Source organism: Ambystoma mexicanum, chromosome 5p (assembly GCF_040938575.1).
Source record: "Ambystoma mexicanum isolate Mex_15411 chromosome 5p, UKY_AmexF1_1, whole genome shotgun sequence".
Taxonomy (NCBI): Eukaryota; Metazoa; Chordata; class Amphibia; order Caudata; family Ambystomatidae; genus Ambystoma; species Ambystoma mexicanum.
The window spans coordinates 826091941-826103942 of record NC_090930.1 but is presented as its reverse complement, the minus strand read 5'-3'; positions in this window follow the sequence as shown (position 1 = coordinate 826103942).

Below are 12002 nucleotides of genomic sequence, written 5' to 3'. Positions count from 1 at the left end.
CCTCCCAGGATTTCTGCACACCAGATCCTCCACCGCAGTCTTCAGGGTTTCAGTGTCACTCTTCATGATCAAAATCTGTTCCCCTTTCACCGTCACTCTGGAGGATAGGGACGGTATATCCTGCCTCAGGAGGTTAACATCAATCCTGACTTCGCCGATCTTGCACTCAATGGAGGTACGCAGCACACAATTGCTGTCAGCACCCTATCTTCCTGATCCTGTGGACATGTGCCACTGGTCTGTTGTACCCCATCAGGCTTCACAGAGGGATCCTTCTGGGAGGTCCTAGGTCCAAAGGAATTCATAATAGTCTTTTTCTGGTTCCCTTTCATCTTTGCATCCGGCATGATGGTCAAGAGGCTATTCTTACAAATTGCTGACCCTACAGGTCCTATCAGGGTACGTTGCCTCCAATCAATGGAACCTCACTGTTTGGCCTTGCTAAGAGTCTACTGCACACAGGTAGTATGATGGGGCCACTTATATAGGGACTCTAAATATATGGGAGGATATATGGGAGGATCATCATTGTCAGTTGAGGTAAGCCAGTACCAGCGTGAAAGCTCACAGCACTCAAGGGTACAACCACAAGGGCAAGTAGAGAGCTCAACTGCCAGGACAGGGATATGAAGGCAGCACCCGGCGTGGCGTAGATTGTCATGCTATCATGTTGGTATACAACTCCCATAGACTAAATGACCATCAGCTTGAGGGCCTTAATGTTGTGTCTCACACACAGCCAGGTGCACAATACGTGATGTACGCAGTCAGCAATGTCCCTTTGTTTCTTGCAGGATCAAGGCCAGGGGAACACTCAAGGAGTCCTATTAGATTGTTCTAGTAAGGTCCTCCCAGAGTATTATATCGGGCTCCAGGTGAGGGTAGCCCCTCCCCCCTTCAGGTTCACAGGTCACGCTCCTCCGTCTTCTGGCAACATGCATCAACAATGCTCCCTCATTGTATGATCACTGGCTCTGCAGGGTGTCCCCCATCCACGTATGTGGTGCCACACTCCAGTATCTACTTAGGGAGGGATCTGTCCTTAGTATGCCTGTCCACAGCAGTTCTGTTTTATTGGTATAATATTTATGTAGCGGGGTGGTCAGCAGTTCGTGGCACTAAGTGACCACACTAGAGTGCCCCCAGCATCTCAGAGTGTAGGAGCCAGGTGGGGATATTGCAAGGAAATCACAGGCACACCATTAAAAAGATATACTCCCTGGTCAGAGGAGGTCTAGCATATATCTTGCTGCAATCACCACCCTATGTCCCTTTAAGTGTCTGTGTGGTATACTGCACTGAGGAGGAGCAGTCTAGAATTATCCTTTCTGCAAGATGTTGTAGGTTCACAGCCTGTCCCTCTCTGCCGGTCTCCCCAGCTTCTAGCGTCAGGTGCACGCCTATTTGTACCGACTGTTACTGTGCATCAATGTAACGTTCAGCAGGCATTTCACCGTCCGCCAACCAAGCACCGTGGAGCACCTCCCCCAGGGCAGCAGACTTTCTTCACCCAGCAGCAGCACTCCCCCTGAGCACGCAGTCAGCAGATTATCAGGGTGCTCATTATATCCACATGCAAGCACAGCGTCTAACTTGCCTCACTCCATACACGCCGGGACTGCTGGCAGCCCTCCAGACATGTTCAAATCCAGTAGAAGTGCATTGCAGGGCAAGCTCCTTTGCTATGCGCTCCACTCTTCACCTCGCCTCTTCCACCCGTTCGGTGCACATCCTCGGCGGCCACTAATGTCTGGCATCAAGATCCACTCCCCGGCACCTCCCCAGAGTCGGTCCACTATCAACGGCGAAACCAGTGGGGCATATTGAGACAAAGGATTGGACGGAATCTTATGCCGCTGCACTTGTTCTCTGTCCACTCTCAGGCTGCCGCAGGGCCGATGTCAGCCGCCATTTTAGGATCCTCGCCGCCAGCAGACCTTGGCCAATATCTGCCAAATGGAGTAACCATTCGGTTCAGGAGTCGGTGATGTCCCGTCCTAGGTCCTCAAACACGTCTCCAGCAAAAATGAGCCTCTGAATGTTGGCACTAAGGATCCTATTCAGGATCAGTCTCACGAGCATGGGTCAGTCCCTGCTCACGGCATTGTGGCAAGCCACGCCCCCATGTTTGCTATGTTTCATGATCATGGCAGACATTGCATATTAATGACTTTGGTAAAACATGTGTTGGTGGAAAAATCAGGACTAATATGTGTGGCATTTCTCAAAGCATTTCAGATGATCTAATCGTCTCTTGCAGTCCTTGTTGGTTCTGTTGTGGGGGCAGACACTACCACCACCATGTCATGCATATTGTCCAAGAGATGGGTTTGCTTGGTGGGGGCTGTTTTGGACCACCAACCTGGCCATCTACTTTGGTGCCTTCTCTGCCAGCACAGTGAGTTTCTTCTCATGTAATGTATGTGTTCACTTGCAGCCAACCGACCCTTTGTCAACTACACACTCCCCAGCATCCTGTCCAGTACTTTTTTTCCTTATAAGGCACTCTACTACTGTAATTCACCATGAATTGTTTTAAGCAGTAATGGATGCATCACGCAGTGTATTTCTGTGCCTGTGCAGTATTTCCGCATCTGGCAATGTTATTACCACAAGCAATGACTTATTTGCAGTTTATCACATGTGTTATTTAACATTATTGCATGCATAGTGGAAAAGCTCAAATCATGTGGTGTGTATTTGTATCTTATTTGTATTTAATTTATTTATATAGCGCTTTCGTCAAAGCGCTGAACAGTTAAAAACAGTACAATACAACAATGTAAAGATCAGTGATTGACAGACAAGAGAAAATGGTTTTTAATGTTCAGGCAAAAGATGGGAGAGGAGTGAATATGTAAGGGGCGAGACTTCCAATGTTTGTGGGCGAGGAGTTCAAAGGACCGTAAATGGGAAGAGGCACAGGGAGGTTTGGGCACAGTGAGCAGAAATTGCTTTAGGGAGCAGAGTGGTCGGGGTGGGACATAAAAGCATAGAAGGGAAGAAAGATAGAAAGGAGTGAGACCATGAAGGCACTTAAATCAAATGCAAATAAAATGAAAGAAAAGGCAGGATTCAAAAGAAAACCAAGAACGTGAGCATAGAGAGGGTGAAATGGAGGAACAAGGAGATAGAGAGAGCAGAGAGTCCGAATGGAGGAGGTTAAGATAGAGTGTAGGGAAGCAAGTTGATAAGAAGGGAGACCGATAAGCAGAGCTGAACGATAGTCAAGGTGAGAGAAAATAAGAGTAGCAATGAATAGTTTTGTAGCGTGGAATGAGAGAAAAAGAGGAGCTTTGCAGATATCATCAAGATGGAATTGTCAAGAGTGGGCTGTGTTCCAAATGAGAGATTTGAAGGAGCGAGAGGAATCAAAGTAAACACACGGTTACATGTCTTTATAACGAATCATTTTATAATGAATGCACATATAATGAAAATGTTATAACGACAAAGCATAACGATTTTTCATTTATTTTTTTTCGAGGGGCCCTCCAAGCACCTGTTTCCACCCCTACAACTCACCCCAACCGTTTCCCCACAAGATTTAACCCTTTACCCCACCCCACATACATTCTCGTTATGTTTTTCGTTATACAATGTTCGTTTTATATGCATTCTACATAAATACTTTGGTATAAAGACTGTATACCTAAACACGCGAGGTTCTGGCTGAGGTGGGGAAGGGTAGGTGGGAGGGGGGAAATGGAAGCAAGGGGAGTAGGAGAAGGGATGGAAGAAGATGGAAAGAAAGAGATCTTGGTATTAAAGGGATTAAGGTGAAGGAAGTTGCCATGCATCCAAGATTGAATTGCAAGAAGGCATGAATAAATGCTAGACTGAAGTGTGCCCGAGAAAGATGAGAAGGAAACACAAATATGCCAGTCATCGGCACAAACATGTGGCAAAAGACAGAAGAATGAGACAATGGAAGATAAGGGAAATGTATATAGTGAGAAGAGTAATGGGCCAAGAGCAGAGCCTTGAGGAATACCATGAAGGAGTGGCAAAATAAAGGAGCGCTTACCAGCCCAAGAGACCAAGAAAGGGTGGTTTGGAAAATAGGACTCAATCTATTTTAGAAAAGTACCAAAAATACTAAATGTGGAGAGACAGCGAATAAAGGCAGGGTGATCAACAGTGTCGAAGGCAGCAGAAAGAATAACATGATGAGAATAGAGGATCGTTTAGAATGGTGAGCGGAGAAAAGTGGTTTGGAAACAGAGAGAAGGGCAGCTTCAGTCGAGTGAAGGGGGTGAAAACCAGATTGATGCTCAGGAAGCAGAGACTGATGATCAAGATAGGCAGCAATATGGGAGTAGGCAACCCACTTGAGGATTTTGCCAAGGAAGGGAAGTAGCAAGATAGGACGAAGGGTGGCAGGAAGGCAGGGGTCGAGAGAAGGCTTTTTGAGAATGGGAAGGAGTGCAGCGTGTTTGAAACTAGAAGGATAGATAGCAGAGGATAGGGAAAGGTTGATAAATGTGGTGAGATAGGGAAGAATGTGGGGAAAGACTTTGGGAACGGGAGGTGATGGAGAGGATCAAGTGGGTAAGCAGTAGGGTGGGCACGATCAACAAAGAGGCTGTGTCAGAGTCAACGAGTGGGGAGAAGCAGTCAATAGCAGATGATGCTGGAGGGGGTGAGTAGTCAAAAGGGGGAAGTATACGAGAGCAAGGATTTAAGTTGATTAATTGTGTTAGGGAAAACTCTGAGAGAGAGAGTGAAGAGAATGGGCAGGAGATGGGGAAAGAATTCAGTATAAGGTTTGAAAAGGACAATGAGTATGGAGGGAGTGAGAGAGAATAAGTTCAGAAAGGTAGAGTGTTTTACTGGCTTTGAGAGTAGAGTCATAGGTAGAAAGAAGATCAGACCAGAGAAGTAGATCAGCAGGAGAATGAGATTTTTTTCAGCGTCTTTTGGCACGATGCAGTAGGGTGCTGTGGGAAAGAAGATCAGGAGTAAACCATGGCTGAGATGGTTTGTGTGAAGGGCGAAATGGGTGGGCAGGCAAAAAAGAATTGAGCGTGGGGGTGATGCCGGAGTCGAGAGTATCAAGAGCATAGTCAATAGAAAGAAGTGAGGAATCTGGAAGAGACGCCAGGGATGAGCATCAAGCAGGAAGGAAAACACAAAGGTGGAAGGATGGGAGGTTGCAACCAAAGAAGGTATGAGGGTAAGAAATAGAAGGGCGAGAAAGGGAAGAAGGAAGGAAGAGACAGGACAGCAGAAGATGGTCAGAGGTAATGAAAGGAATAGAAGTGACAGGGGGATTGGGGAGATACATGGGGAAGTTAGATCAAGGGAGGAGCCTCTGAGGTGGGTGGGGGAAAGAATAATGGAAGAAATAGTAAGAGTCAAGTAGAGAAAGAAAGGGCATGGAGGCATGTGTGGTGTTGAGGTGACGAGTCAAATGGCCAAGAAGAAAGAATAGGGAAGAAGAGGGTACGAAGAAAATAAGGAGTGAATCAAGGTCATGGAGAAAAGGTGAGAGTGGTTCAGTTGGGTTGTAGATAGTTGAGAAGTACAAAGCATGAGGTTTAGAGAATGAAGCATAATGAAACTCAAATGAAGAGAAGGGCGTATAGAGGAAGGAGAGTATAAGCAGAGTCATAAAGGATGTCAGTTCCACTATACATACCTGTGAGGTGGGGGAGTGGGAGACATTTGAGAGAGAGTTGGTAAGAGTAGCAGGGGTAAAGGGGATAGAGGGGGGAATCCAAGTATCAGTTAGGCATAAAAAGTGAAAATTGAGACGGAAGAAGGTGTCTAGTATTAGATGTGATTTGTTCAAATTGGAGGAAGCTTCAAGAAGCTCAGTAGAGATGGCAGGAGAAAGAGTGAGGAGTGGGAGAAATACAGTTTCTGGGATTGGGAAAGAATGTGGGCAGGTTTTACTACAATGGGTGGACAAATGAGTAGGAATTTGAGTGCCATTCATCGAGGTAGGGCCAGCCTGGCAGGGAGATAGTCAGATAGGAGAGAGAAATAGGAATAAGAGGAGAAACTGCAGAAGATGGGTAAAAGGCCAGAGAGTGATGCTGAAAGAGCGCGAAACCCCAGAAAATAAGGGCATACCACAGCCATAGAGCAGTGTAGTGAAGAGCAAGGGGAGTGGAGGTGGCATGGCAGGAAGAAGCTCAGGAGGGAAGTTACACCATGGCTGGCTAGCAAACCATTGCAAACAGGAGGAAACAGGAAGAGCAACAGTGTGGGTAATGCCTTTAGGAGATGACGCCCTTTGAGGGCAGTTAAAAGGGAAAGTGGATCACATGAGTGAGTCTCAGGGCCAGTGGGAGGGGCCTCACTATCCTGAGGCCCGTTGGGCAGGTGATAAAGGAGGGGGTGGGCACCCATGGCAGCTGGCTTGGGATCACCCAGAGGTGGTGCTACAGCCGTGCCTTTGGGCAGGAGGCAGAAGAAAGTGAGACAGGAGGACGTCTGCAGCAGGATGTTCGTTGTCTGATCACCTGTTCCTCAGATTAACGCATTCAGTGACAGTAAATATTGCAATTGATCACTCCAGATGTTTTACCTCCAAACTCGTATTGAGGCCCAGTGTTTTCAAACTCGCCCTATTCCTTCGATCCAGCTATCCAGGTCCTTCCCGTTGTACATGCACACCTGCACCCAAAAGGTGAAATCTCACCTCTTTTTCCTTATGCATACCTATACATTTCTGCTTGCACCCTCATACTGTTATGAGTCTATTTCCCTCCCTAAAGGGCCTCCGACATCTTTCCAAATATTTTTTTTGTTCCTGTGTATATGTCCCACCAATGTAATCTCTCACATGTCCTATATATCAATGCTTACTTCAGTGTCTGATGGAATGCAGATTTGCTGTTTCCATCAGTGCCAACACCCATGGATTCCTCCACGTGACTCTTTTTTTTTAAACCATCAGCTCTCCTTCTAGACAATATCTCACTCTACTAGACTTGCAACAGCTACATTTTATCTCTCTTAATTCCAGATGTGTCGGGCTGCCCCTTCATCCGACACTGGCCATTTACACATCAAATGCCCTTTATTCCCTGCTAAACTGACAATCTCCCCCAGAGTTGTACTGTGAATGCCACATACTCCCACATATTTTCAAAAAATCTCTGTCTGTGCCCGGCTTTTTTCCGTGCAATTTAGTTGGTGTAACCTCTTCACAGTTCTTCACAGTTCTCCACATGTGGTAACACGCGTCACATTGAGGTGCAGCAGTGTGACGAAGAACTTCATGTGCACAACGAAGGCAACTGCAATCCTGGGGCGGTGTTTGGCACTGAGTCAGGTGCACAGAAAATATTTTGACGATTGCTGTTCATTGACATTTTCTAAAAGGGGTCTGGCTGCTGGCCCCAGCAATCAATAGGAAGAACTTGATTACTCTTGTAAATGAGATCTGTCTTCTGATGCCAGGGAACCTGTGCGCAAAAAAAGATTAAATGGGTCGCTCGATGCGGCTCATTAAATATTTACCCGAGGTTTAGCAAACTGAAGGAAATATATTAATGTCCTTTCACGGCACTCAAGTGCAGTAAAATACCCCAAAGGGAAGTGTTCTACAGTGGATGTGAGATGAAGGAAAGTCGCATTAGAGAGGGTGTGAATGTTTCTAAGTGTAGAATCCTTTTTGCAATGTCACACCACTTAATAATGCTTTATCAACCTGTCCCAGCGATAAAAGCCCCGGTCTAGGAAAAAAAGTGAAAAGACGGGAAGGAAAAATTGAATGTTAAATAGCATTGAAAAATGGAAAGTTAAATAGCATTTCACAAATAAACAAAAATGAAAGCTCCAAGATTATTGGCACTGACCTACTTGTCTTTAGTGAAAGACTTTAGATCTTAGTCTTCATGTTAGAGTTATTTTCCTTTTGTCATATGCCTGGAATATGGTCCACTAACATCCTCATTTTATTAAGGTTGACAAATGGTATATATGCCACAGCCACCCTGGAAACAAAGCTTCCTTGGGTTATAGCACATGTGCACCATTTTGAATGGGTCTACTCACAAAGAGTGGAAAGAGCAGTGGAAAATCCACTCCGTGGGTTTCCCTGCTAAATGCAGAGAATCTGACCTCGCCCACATCAACATGTGGTGCAGAGGCTAGGATGCCTATGGATTCTGAAATGTTTTAGCGTTTGCTAAGGGAAACAGAAGGAATCCTTATGAATCCATTGGGCCTCATTAGGAGTTTGCTGATCCGGATACAACAGTACTGGTAAGCTTGTCAGTACTGTTTTAGTACTGGCAAACTCCGAGTTGTGCTCGCGGGTGCCTTTCATTCCGCCAGGTCTGACCTGGTGGAAAGGCACCCGCGAACAGAGCAAGCCTGTAGCACCGGCACAGTAATGAACCGTGCCGGTGCTACAGGCATCCCCATTCCCAGTGAGCCCTAATGGGCTCAATGGGAATGGGGATCTACCGGCTCCGGCACCTGCGAAAGGGCAATTACCGGGTCCAGTGGTGTCGGAATACCCAGGTAATTGCCCATTCGCAGGTGCCGGATGTTTTCGGAAGTTTAGCGGCAGCCTACCGGTTTTACCGGCAAGGCTACCACCAAACTCCTAATGAGGCCCATTGTTATGATAAAGTCCCTTTTTCGTCACGGCAGCCACTATTACCAATTTTCCACCATGCATGTATGTGCACACAAGAGTACTCAAGGAGAATTCACTGAATGATGCAGTGTTAGGCATAGGAATCTGGGGTATATTCAAGTTCTACTTTGAATGTTGCAGTAAATAACATATCTGCAAAATGACCCAAGAAACTGAGTCACAATAAGGGTGTTAATGATGTTTTAGGTCCTGAACAATTGGACCTTTTGAAAATGTGTTGCAAAAGCAACACAGCACAAGCTGATGCCTGAGCTGCACTCGGGCCTGCCTTAGCTCGGGCTGGTGGGCCATTACCGGCCATGTCCGCCCTCCTGTGTGGGCACGAAAGTCACACTACAGTTCCCTCATTTCCATTCAATTTGAATAAATTCACTAGAGACACACTGGGCCTCATTCTAAGTTTGCCGGTCCGGAAACAAGGGTGCCAGTAAGCTCACCGGCACCCTTGTTTCTGGATCTGCAAAGTCTGCCTGTCATGGCCGCTGTACCCAACAGGTCTGACCCTGCCAGGCGCAGCGGCCACGGTAGGCAGGCTGCTCACGGAAGCACCAGCACCATTGCTAACAGTGCCAGTGCTTGCGTGTTCCCACTCCCATAGAGTCGAATAGGAATAGCCAGCGTCTGACTTCCCGGGCTGCCGGACTCATAATGAGCCGGCGGCACCGGGAAGTCAGGTGTTGGTAAAATATTACCTGTCCGGCAGCAACCTGCCGGTATCACCGACAGGGTTACTGCTGGACCCGTAATGAGACCCAATTGACTTTTCAGGTTTTGTAATTGTACATTCCATTTTTCACTGTGGTGTTCTTTCTCTCAAAAACTAGCAGGAGAACAGTGTCATTTTTAATAAATCAAATAGTGCCTGAGAAGAGATAGATTCATTCAGTCTAGCTGCTTTCCTTTTTTTAGACAGTCTGTAGTAAGCTCACACCATAAAGGCACAGTTGTGCTTTTTCTACAGGGAAACTACGAAAATCAACATTCAAAGTAGATTGTTCCATACATATGTTAAATATTGTTTTAATCAATTGAAAGAATCATAGAGCTAATTTAGGCCTCCTGTATTGTGTTTAGGTTCAGGTTTCGCAGGTTCCCATGCCTAACACTGCACCATGTTTGAATGATCAGAATCCCTTTGAATGAGCTTGCAGCATGGAGCGGAAGGAGTTGGGCTTTTTTTTAAAAGATCCTCCGACCTTAGTATTTCAACTTTGCCACTCAACTATCTAAAGCTCCCGGAAGCCTTGAACATCAACACTATTTGAACATATAGGGCATGATTTTGAGTTGTGTGCATTTCCGCAAAAGGACATTTCCACTACTGCCAACAGTATATATCTGAAAATCCACCCAATTCAAAGTTTACCATTTGTACAAAGGTATTGTTATTGCTTATGCTTGAATACCACTGTTGGTATTCCATGAATATCACTTTGCGTACTTCTTTAAAAAATATGTTTCATCCATTTCCAACATTACATTGATGGTGGAAATAGATAATGTGCAGTAGTTGAACATACCACTGCATTACATTTTTTAATTTACAAATAGGGTCAATTATGTCTATTTTTCTGAATTACATGTTCAACGTGGAAACCTTTTTGACGCCTTAAAATTGCCCCAAAAAACAATCCCTGCTTTTAAGGGAAGAGCATGCTTTTGGGGATATTGTCCCATTTTTGTTAGAGTAGAGGTAAAAGCGATGATTTTTCATTTAGAAAATCCAACTCGAAATATTATTGGTGGTCTTTCCCTGCAAATCTCCGAATTGGGAAGGTGATAAAAGTGGCGGTATTTGACAAATACAGGCATTCTTATCCTTAACTCCCACATTGTTATAAGGCCAAAGTAACACATCGCAATTTAATGTAAAATTTACAGGAACTACTAAACTAAGTCATATGCAACATTCAGCACCTTAGCTAAAGAGAGGATCACCCTAAGCAAAGGTGTCGTCATAGCCTAGCTTTTTGTCTAATGTTTGTTATGGATAATGTTTGTTGCATATATATATATATGTGCAACTAAGTAGCCATCATGTCTTCATTTCCATTCTCAAGAACAGCAACAGATGCCTCCGGGTTGGGGCGTTATACAAATTGCTAAATAAATAAATAAAGGTATTAAAACGCAAAACATAACTGGAGAGCAAATGTTGATGGCAAAAGCAACAAAGAAACAGATTTGATCCCCAATCAAAGACATTACCCCACTTTTTAAAAAAAAAAACTCTTAAAGCTCAACAAATAAAACACACACACAGGATCCCAGCAGGAAAATGATGCTCTGGACCAGGCCCTCAGTTGCTCTAACTGAGAGACAAGTGGTAGCTGGTCCAATGCTGAGCATTTAGTCATTGCCAATGGCATCTTAGATTGCCCTGCTCAAATAAATTGAAGACTGACTTAACTCTGGGCTCAAGAAAATGACCCTGATCTATTTTTTTGGTTTGTGACTGAGGTCCTGATTTAGGTTTCAACAATTTAAATAAAATACAGGCATGCTCACTGTGCCTGCACCCCAAATATCTATGATTTGTCGGTTGCCACTTCTGCAGAGCATGTGAAGTGCTGCATTAGTCATATATTTCGGTGTTACTGCTGTATTGTCCTTGTTTTACCTGTTGCACAGGTGTTGTGTTTTAATATCATTAGCAAATTGCAGGTTTTCTGTTTTCTGTCGAAAGCAGAACCTTGCGTCCAGCAAATAAGAGTGAACACAACATCTGCAAAGTACACCCTTAAGTTATGCCTCTTTTATTTCTCCCAAAAAGTGTGGTATAGCTTTTATTTTTGGAAATTACTCGCAGGAAGCGGAAGAGAAGGTTTTCACGTTCAGAACGTTAAGTTCTAATTTAAGAGCACTCTATTTGTGCCTCAGCTTTGTGGAACGCATGCAGATCCCACTCTGTAAATGCAGAAAGTGTGATAAAATGCTCTGCATGGCCAACACCGTGACTGCCACTAATTGGAATGATGAAGACTGCATGAAGAGTTGGCATGATATCAAAACAGTGTTAAGGTTCCTGAGACAAAAGTAAATCGTCCTTGTAGTGAATGTGGCTCACCCCATGAACTTCATCATACGCCAGTATAGCCATAATGGACATTGGAAGTTGAGAGATAGTCCATGGCAAATAGGCAGCACGTGAAGAACAAGTGGTTATCAATATTTGTAATGATCCGCTATGTCATCCTCAGCTGTTAGCATTAAACTTGCCAATGATGGTATTGCTAGCATATTGTTTCATAAGCATTTTCACCTTTCTTGAGTATCTCTGCAAGTAAACAGGGGTCTGCAACCAGCAGCTCTCAAGATGTTATGGACTATAACTCCCATGATTCCACACCATTGACTATGCTGGCTAGTGCGGATGGCAGTT